Source organism: Gossypium hirsutum, chromosome A08, assembly GCF_007990345.1.
Source record: "Gossypium hirsutum isolate 1008001.06 chromosome A08, Gossypium_hirsutum_v2.1, whole genome shotgun sequence".
Lineage (NCBI taxonomy): Eukaryota > Viridiplantae > Streptophyta > Magnoliopsida > Malvales > Malvaceae > Gossypium > Gossypium hirsutum.
Genome location: NC_053431.1, coordinates 7,512,188 through 7,522,302, shown reverse-complemented (window position 1 = coordinate 7,522,302; position 10,115 = coordinate 7,512,188).

Genomic DNA, 10,115 nt, shown 5'->3' with positions numbered 1-10,115 from the left:
CATTATTGGCGTGAGCTCTTAAAGCTAAATATTATCCGCAATCATATTTTCTTAATTCTCAACTAGGGAACTTACCTTCACTTACCTGAAAAAGTATCTGGGCTGCAAAAGGCTTACTACAGAATGGATTGGGTTGAAGAGTTGGAAGAGGCGATGGAATTTCTGTATGGAAGGATAGATGGATCCAAGGACAGATCACTGATGAATGGAGCAATAGAAATAACAGAATAGAGTTAGTATCAAACTTAACTAAAGCTTCAACAAGAACATGGAAGATAGAGTTAATTAAAAGTACATTTCTAACAGAAGTAGCTCAACAAATCTTGCAGATCCCTCTTTCGGAAACACCTTATAACAATTTCCAATTATGGAGAGGGGAGCCATCTGGTAAATTTTTAGTAAGAAGCGCCTATAAACTATTACAGAAGGCTAGCTTGGATTCTAATCTTTTAATACAAACTGATCTAGAAGATTTCTACAAAAAACTTTAGAATCTACAGATGCCTACGAAGATTACAAACACAATTTGACGTATTTCTTGGAATTATATTCCTACTCTTGTCAACCTAATATCTAAATGAGTAATGACTAATGTAGTGTGTCCTCGATACGAAAATAGAGAAGAAGACAGTATTCGCGTTTTTTGGCAATGTCCTATAACAACAAAGGTATGGCAAAAGTTAGGCTTCTCGTGGGTACTAAATAGCACAAATCTAAGTATAAGGGACTGGCTTACCTGGATCTTTAAGAGTTGCTCTTCTGAACAGTACCGAATGGTCTGCTGTGGAATATGGCTCATCTGGAACTTGAGAAAAAGGCTCGTCCATGAAAGGAAAGCAGAGGCAGCAAGAGAGTTATCACAAAGAATATAAAGCTATACGGCTGAACTTATAGGTATAACACAGAGATCAAGTACCTTGACCATAGACAAAAAGCATAGCAGTCAAGAAATTAATACTAGGGCGGAGATCAAGTTTGACGCATCCTTCGATAAAAGAAACTTTAAATCGGCTTCAGGTTTGGTGGTTTGGGACTGTTCGGGGGAACTTTTGGCATCAAAAACTGTATTACACTCAAATGTTCCATCGCCTTTGGCAGTCGAAGCCTACGCAGGACTACAAGCTGTAAAGTTAGGAATATCATTGGACCTTTGCTCAGTCGTGATAAGGGGAGATTCTCGCTCAGTCATTAAAAAATGCCAATCACAAGAACAAGATAAGTCAATCATCGGGGCAATAATCAGTGACATTCAAAGCAAGAAAGCATGGTTTCATGAAATCGGGTTCTAATTTATAAACAGAACAGACAACGTCCATGCCCACAAAGTAGTAAAAGAATCTTTAAAGAAAGGAGAGGAAACATACCAGTTAAGAGCAAACCCAGACCTCTCCCATTTGAACTCGGAAGGACGATGGAGACTATGCCCAGATTAGAGAGGATTTTGCGCAGGAAGAATTGAATAGCAGAAATGAAAACTAAAAGAGAGGTTATTCAACTGCACAGAAAGGGACGTTGGAAAAGATGAGAAGAGGCTATTGGTGTCTAGCTGTGCCTTGGAAATAGGCTAGGATTATTACTTTAGATTTCCTTTTTCTGCAGCTTTAATTAAGTTGTCTTTTCATTTGACTTTGTTTATTTCTATTAAGGTTTTATTTGTTAGGCCGACAAGTAAAATACAATCCATAAAGCCAATACTAGAGCCGAGCCGAGCCTCGTAATGTGTTTTCTATTTTCTTCTTAATAATAAAAACCCAGCTGAATTTACTTTAAAAAAAAATTGAAATATCATACCCATAAAGTAGATGAAAAACAATGATATTTGAAACATATTTGAAATATTTATTTATAATATTAGAAATCACCACACCTCAAAATATAGGTGGAAAAAATAAATATTTGTCATATAAATATTATATATAAAGAAAAATGTATCTAAAAAATTAGTTAATGTTTTTAAAAATTAATTACATAATTATTATTTGATTTTATAAATAAAAAAATTGAAAACAATATATTTATTAATTATAAACATTAATTAAATATATATATTAAAATGCTTATAATTGAAATTGAACTTAGGATTAAAAAATGAAATTACAATTATCTAACTATCGTTATAGGAGAGTAATTGAACCTATAATTTAATGACAAAAGCACTAACATTTAACCATATGACCAAAAGAAATGAGTTGCTTATTTTTAGTGAAAACGCGCCCAGTAAAACGCATTTTCTTTTTCTCTCCAAAAACAACATAAATATTTATAACTGGAATCGAACTCAGAACTCAAAACTAAAATTATAATTATTTAAGAGAGGAAAATAATTTAAGTGATGATGAAATTATTATATTTATAAGAAGTCAGATTGTTAGTTGAGGAATTGAATGATAAAACTCTGATCTTGCTATATATTGATTCATGGGAATAAAGAGTCCAAGTTCCCACATCACACCTATTCCTATTATTAAACATTAAACTTCCCTATACTAGTCTGTTTTCCATGTTCCAAACACTACTCCATTTCAATATGTCCTAAAAACAGTGACTATGATATGCTTTTACCTTTCATATTTAACTTAATAAAAAAATATGATTTAACTCGATTTGTGGAAACATAACCATAAAAACAGCATTGAATATGGTAAGCTTAAGTTGTCGTCCAAGTAGTGAACAACAATATATCTCTCAGATTCATCAATGTGCCTTTAATTCTCTTCTTCCCATTCTGGCATGCTAACTACAACCTAACCTTATTCCATTCATTAATTAATTTTGTCATTATTAATATAAGTTCCATCTGCCATTTTCAAATGTCACATGTTTTTTAATTTTTCAATTCTAACATGTACAACCTGTCCAGCCTTCTTTTATATACACTTCTAAAATTAGTAATTGTTTTTCTTTGGGGGAGTGATTGTGTAATTTATTAATGCAAAACTCATTTAAGCTCGAATAAGATGGGTCACCATGTCTGAAGATGAATGCCATGCATGCATTAACAATAATCTTATGAAAGTCTGGTATGAACAGGAGCTAGAAAATATTTTTTAAGGGTAGAGTTAAATTGTATATTTTTACGATAGTAAAAATATAATTTTACTATTTTAATAGATTATATCTTTATAATTTTTAAAGGATTAAAATTTTTATTTTTTTTAGGAGGTTAAAGTGTAATTTTACCATTACTAATTTAAACTTTTATAAATTATAAAAGGTCTAAATGAAAAAATTTTCATTTTAGGAGGGGTCGGGGCCATTGCCTACCCATTGGCCACTGAACCTTATATTACATAGGTTTAGGATGAATGTTAGAAGGAATTATTTTATGGACCATTTTCACCACATCATTCATGGTTTATTTTCAATTATTTAATGACATTTTAATAATTTTTTTTATTTCATTGATATATAATTTTGATAATTTTTTACTTTGTACCCGAACCTTGACAGTTGACTTTGTCACAACTCGAGTATGATATGTTTGTAGTAATTGCAAGCACTTAATACGGTAAGGAAATTAACTCTAGATGGTCCAAAGCGGCGAGCAAAAATCGATAAAAGAATTTAGTATTCACCAAAGAGAGGACAATAACAAAACCATCCCTAAAATCTCTTGTAAAACTAAGGTTTTATGCATAAGCAAGACTAAAAAAAGTTCTACAATAGCAAACAAAAACTTCTAAAACTGAAAATTTATTAAACAATGGAAAAACAAACAAACAAAAAATAAAACTTAAGACAATAGGGATCTAAATAGACTCATAAAATAATTTATTATTCTGAAATACTCTCAAAACAGAAACATATTAAGAAGCTGATAAAGAGCCACCCACTTTCCAAGAAAAATTATTGGTGGCCGATGAAGTTTTAGTGAATAACAAACACTATCATCTATCTATCAAAACTTGTGAAGACAATAAATATACCCACAAAATAGATTTGCAATATGAAAAGAGTGAAGACTTGGAGTAAACGAGAAAAATGGAAAAAAGAAAAGGTTGATGAGAGGAAAAAAAAAGCGGGCGATAGCCAACTCAAAAACTGACACCGCCGTTAGGTAAAACAAAAGATAAGAAGTAAACGACCTAAGAAAAAAAAAATTACGGTTATAATCAAGAGGGTGATGATTGAAAAAGAGTTTTCTTTTAAGTATAGTTTGACAAAAAATTTAAATATGATATTTTAAGAAAAATGACTAATTTAAATAACTAAATCGCATACGTTGAGATCCATGTTTTTTTAATTTTATAAATCAGTCCAGCATTTTTTCTTATCAGAATCAGGAGGCCAAAGGAAATGGAAGAATCCTTGTATCACTAATTCACTATCAAGTAGCTAATACCTCCAATTCTGATAATGAATTTTTTCCAACTTATGCTAATTTCGCCAAGCATTTGTCAGCAGCTTTACTACCATTTATTTTTTTAAAAATAATCTTAACTATTATCTAAGAACCAGTATGATTTTTGGTCCCTGATTCGCGTTAGCTAAGTATTTGTTTGGATTAAATTATAGGGTAAAAGTTTGAATGTTAAATTATATTTTAGGTCTCTATATATTTTGTATATTTGAAATTTAGTCCCCTACATTTATATTCAGAAATTTAACGTATCTAATTTTCAGATTAAAAAATTCAGGTCTAGTTATTACCGTTTTTAAAATTCTTCAATTAAATTCTCTAGTGTCACATTTTGAAATTAAAAAAAAACACACACTTGATAGTTATGTAATAATAAAAATAACATTGAATTTATTGATTAAGATTTTTTTCTCAAAAACGCTCATTCAAACTTGTCATGATAAAAAAATTATTTTATGTTGGAATAGTATTCTTAAAAAAAATTAACGTCACCATTTTAATTGAAATAGTTAATAATAATTATTTAGACTAACTAATGACATAATAAAAGTAAAGAAGTCAAATCATGTCAAAAAGTAAAGTATATAGATAAATCTCAAGTTTCAGCATAGTTTAGGGGCCAAAATTGAAATTTGACTATTTATAATATAAAAAAATTGCAACGCAAGCCTAAAAGAAATGGGAAGTCATGTGCCCGTTTCTAAGACTCATATGACATTCAAATTATATATGTAAGGCCCAATTTTATGCCCAGGCCCGAATATTAAAACAATAAACAACAGTCCAATTACAAAATAAACCCAAAACCCAACTAACCTAGCCCAATACCCTAAACCAACCTAGCCCAATCCTAAAACTACCTGAGCCCAAATTTTAAAACCCTAACAGCCCATCTGCTTGAAAGATTCCAGCAGCAAGCCCTAGCTCCCACCATTGTCAGCCGCCGCTCCACCTCCTCGTCCACCACGCCCCACGCGTCTGACACCCCCACTTGCTCCACCGTGCCCACCACCTGCAACAGAGACAGAAACAACAGCAAAGAAAGCATGCGATGATGGGGAAAATGATAAACAAAAGGAACAAAACAAATATATTGGCTTTAAAAGCCGAAATCTGTCATGGGAACGGGGGGGATTTTTCTTTTCATTTTTCAACTGTAATACTACTTAAGAATACAAGAAAAAACAGATTCAAGCGAGAAAGACCAAAAACAGAAAAGGCAGTCAGATCTAAGGTTTTTATTGTTCAAAAACTCTCTATTACATATTTTTACATAGCATAAATCTAAAAAAGGGAGTTAGCAAAAAAAAATAAAAAATTTTACCTTTCCGGCCACCGCGTGCGGTGGCCGGCGCCGGCGCCGGCGAGCCTCCGGTGGCCGTCCGGTACCCCCCCTTTGCCGGAAATCGCTCCGTGCCCTCCCTCTCCCTCTTTCTTTCCTTTTTTTTCCCCTCACCTGGTCTCAAATGAATTTTTTCAAAAAATTTTAGCTTTTATAGGGGACCAAAACGCACCGTTTTGGTCCCCCCCTGTTTAATGATAAAACGACGTCGTTTCGGACGTGGGGCGGGTCGACCCGACCCACACCAGGGTAGGATCCGCGTGTTTTTGAGCGGAAGGGCTATTTGCGCAATTGGCCCTTCCGCATTTTTATATTTCGCAATTAAGTTATTCGTTGTTTATAAATTGACCCTGAAATCCATTACACTTTGCGATTTAGTCCCCCTTCCAACGGTGTCGTTTCAAGTGTTTGGACAAATTATTTATTTGATCCCCCATAGTTTAACGCGCGTTCTGATAAGTTCATTCTCCTTTAATTTCTTTCAAAATTCGCCCCAGAGATTTGGTTTTTAATCCAATCTCATCCCTTCTTCAATTTTTTACCTTAAATTTCATAATATTTTTGCTGTTTAATTCAATTTTAAATATAAATTGTTATATATATAATATTATTATCATTGTTGTTTTATTATTATTGTATTATATTTAACTATATATATATATTTTGTTTCGTTTCTATTATTATATACATGTATCATATATTCATTAATATTAATATTTGTTCACATATTTCATTACATATATATATAGGTATTTTTGTATATATGGTATTATTTTCATGTATTCATTTATTTATATCATTTTTTTATAATTATATTAGGCATACACTTGTAAATATCGTGCTATTCGTATATTTCCCATCATCTCCTACAAATATCTTTGCATTATTCGTCATACATTTTTTTTATTTTTATGTATATGTTTTAGATATCACAACATTTATATATTTTCGCATTATGTTACGTATACATTTTTTGTCTTTACTATTGTGATTATTAGTATATGTTTTTTATATTTATGAATATATCTTTAATACATATAAGTGTGTATTTATTATTAATAGATGTTTTCAACACTATTATTATGTATATTATGTGAATATTTTAACATTATATTATAATTTTATATATATTACGCACATATATATATACCCCCCTTTTTAAATATTATATTTTTACATATATATGTAGATATACGTACTTATACCTATTTAAACATATTTTTTCACACTTCATAATTTTTATACACTTACATATATTTATGCATATTTTACATCATATACATACTTATATATTTTATACTCTTAAAAATGCTTTTTGTATATTTCATATATTTTATAATTCACATACATATATCTTATATTATCACGATTTGTAAGTATATAAATATACATTTACATTTTTTAAATATTTATCGATTTCATATATGCGTATATACTTATCTATGTTTTCATATTCTGTAATTTATATATATATTTCTTATTTTATGGTTTTAAATTATACATGCATATACATTTTTACATAATTGTATTTATTGTCATCATTGTTATTGGGTGCTTGTTTATTTATTCATGTACACTTGTGCTTTTTTAAATGTTAGTTCTATTTATTTATTTGTATGCTTCGTGTATGTAATCGCCTCGTCATTTCATTTTGCCTATTGTATTGTTGTTACTCACTTTACTTTGCTTACCTTGTCGTATTCGTTATTGTTTCGTCAAGCATTAACACCAAACATCAAAAGGAAAATTTTTCTAAATAAGGCAATATTTCGCGTTTGGAAAATCGAGAAAACGTGCCCTAACGTGCTGGGTTTCGATTTCTCGTTCGACCAAATAGCCAAATATCCTTTTTAAACTTTTAAATAAGGCGATATTTCGCGTTTGGAAAATCGAGGAAACGTGCCCTAATGTGCTGGGTTTCGATTTCTCGTTCGACTAAACAGCCAAATATCCTCTTAAAGCTTCAAAATATAGTTTTATTAAACTATAAGGTGATCTTGGTTTCGATGGTTTAGGGTATCGTGTCCTAATGTGCTGGATGTGATATTCCTTCGGAACAAGAGAATCTTATATTTCAATTCACGTTATCAGAATTTTCTTTTAAGGATCGTATTTTTAAAACCCTTCAAATTTTCAATTTTCGACACTAAGACACTAATTAATCAACTAGGTACCAATTTTGGGCGTATCGAGGGTGCTAATCCTTCCTCGTGCGTAACCGACTCCCGAACCCGTTTTTTTTTTTTAAATTTCACAGACCAAAATCTTTGTTTTAATAAAAATTAAATCGTTTATTAAAAACAACCACTTTTCAAGGTGACCCGATCACACCTCATCAAAAAGGATCGGTGGCGACTCCCGTTTTCATTCTTTTTTTATCCAAGTCGACCCCGTTTTCATTCAAAAAATGGTGTCAACAGCTTGGCGACTCCGCTGGGGAGATAAGAGAGTCAAGCCACGTGTTGATTATTTCTTGACTTTTTGTCGAAAGTTGAAAATTCGATTTAAATTTACGATCCTCTCATCTTTTGTTTTGAGTTACATTTTTATCGTGTTCTGTATTTTATTTTATACTTCCGCACATTCCATTGCATGACCGTTGGTCACACCTTTTAAGTGGGAGTGAGAAACTACGCCTTCGTGAGGTTTTCACCTCCGCATGGGATAGTGAATCGCTTCCGGGATACATCCGTACCTATGTCTTCGTGAGATTTTCATCTCCGCATGGCCATAGGGAAATGTATTCCCCTGAACTGAACTCGGTCCATATGAGCCTATAATGGGTGAGGATCGAGGAATCTGCTGGTTCAGGTGCCCTTACTTTAGAACCAAACCATACATAGCAAGCCATAAGAACCCACCGAGATAGAGCTATTCCAGACCCTAGTGCTTACCGAATAGATGCTGTATTTGTTATTGTTTACTTTAAATCCTAGATCTAATTTGCTTTGTTTGTGGTTGCATGGCATTTTCATTTCAAAAGAGGTGTCGATTCACGTTCAGTATAGATAGAAAGCTTATCATGGAAAAGAGGTTTCTTGATAAAGTAGAAGACAATGCAGCTGTACGATTATGGGCTGAGACGATGTGGAGAGAGAAAGGCGATAGTCTTGCAGAAGGGTACGTATCAGAGTTATGGGACTTCACCCGTATCAGCGTAATCCAAAATGATCTTCGAGAAATGAAGTAAATATGGGATCAATGGGACGACGGGACCAAGCAGATGTTTTACCGTGACTACGGGGACTTGCCTTACTTACTTGGTGTCAAAGTGGACAAGCATTTATTCCGAGCCCTAGCCCAGTTTTGGAATCCTGCTTACAGTTGTTTCACTTTTGGAAAAGTGGACTTGGTGCCCACCGTGGAAGAATATACGACCTTGCTTCGGTGTCCAAAGATTCAAATTGACAAAGCCTATTCTAGAGCTGCTAGTGTCCCGACATTATTAAAAAAATTGATGAGCATTACAGGGATGAGCGAACAGTGGGTCGCTGCCCGGATCCAACAGAAAGGAGACAGTAAATGCGTTCCTTGGAAAAGCTTGCGAGATTTAGTATTGGCACACCCTGATGTGAAGAAAAGAGTGGATGTCTTCGCTCTAGGTATCTATGGTTTGGTAATTTTCCCTAGAGCTTTAGGGCACGTAGATGAGGCCGTCTCTGATTTGTTCGATCGGCTTAGTAAGGGAGTCACGCCCATCCCGGCAATCTTGGCAGAAACTTTCAGATCTCTAAGCGCATGTCGAAGAGCAGGGGAGGGAAGGTTCATCGGATGCGCACAGCTACTATTGGTGTGGTTCCATAGTCACTTTTAGAAGGTGGAAAATGTCTCTTATCGAGTCTTCTCAGAAGGTTATTCCCCGTTGAAGGAACAAGTTGCTACACCAAGACGAGACGACATCACGGAAGAGAAATGGATGATAATTCTCCAAAATCTTCAGGAGGATGACGTTGAATGGAAAGCTCATTGGATGGTACCCGACGAGATCCTGTATCGATGTGGTGATTTCGACTGGGTCCCTTTACTCGGAATTTGGGGAGCTATCGGTTATGCCCCTTTACTCGTATTAAGACAATATAGATCGAGACAGTTCATACTAGCAACACAAGGGTTGGCTCAATGTGAGTTTTCTTATAAGGATGAAAACTACAAGAGAAAAACTCAAGAAATATCTAACGCTTGGAAACAGGTTCACCGAATGAAAAGATTTACCATAGGAGCGATGGCAACTTCAGAATATTATGGGTGGTGGAGTAAAAGAGTCAATGACAACATCCCTAAGCCGAGGGAAGATTGCGTTCAGTCTATAGAAGAGCATCTACAAGTAGTTCCGTCAGAATTAGAGATCATCAAACGAGACTTTGAGAAAAGAAATTCTGAGTTGGGAAAGAGGATAGAACAGTTAGAAGAAGA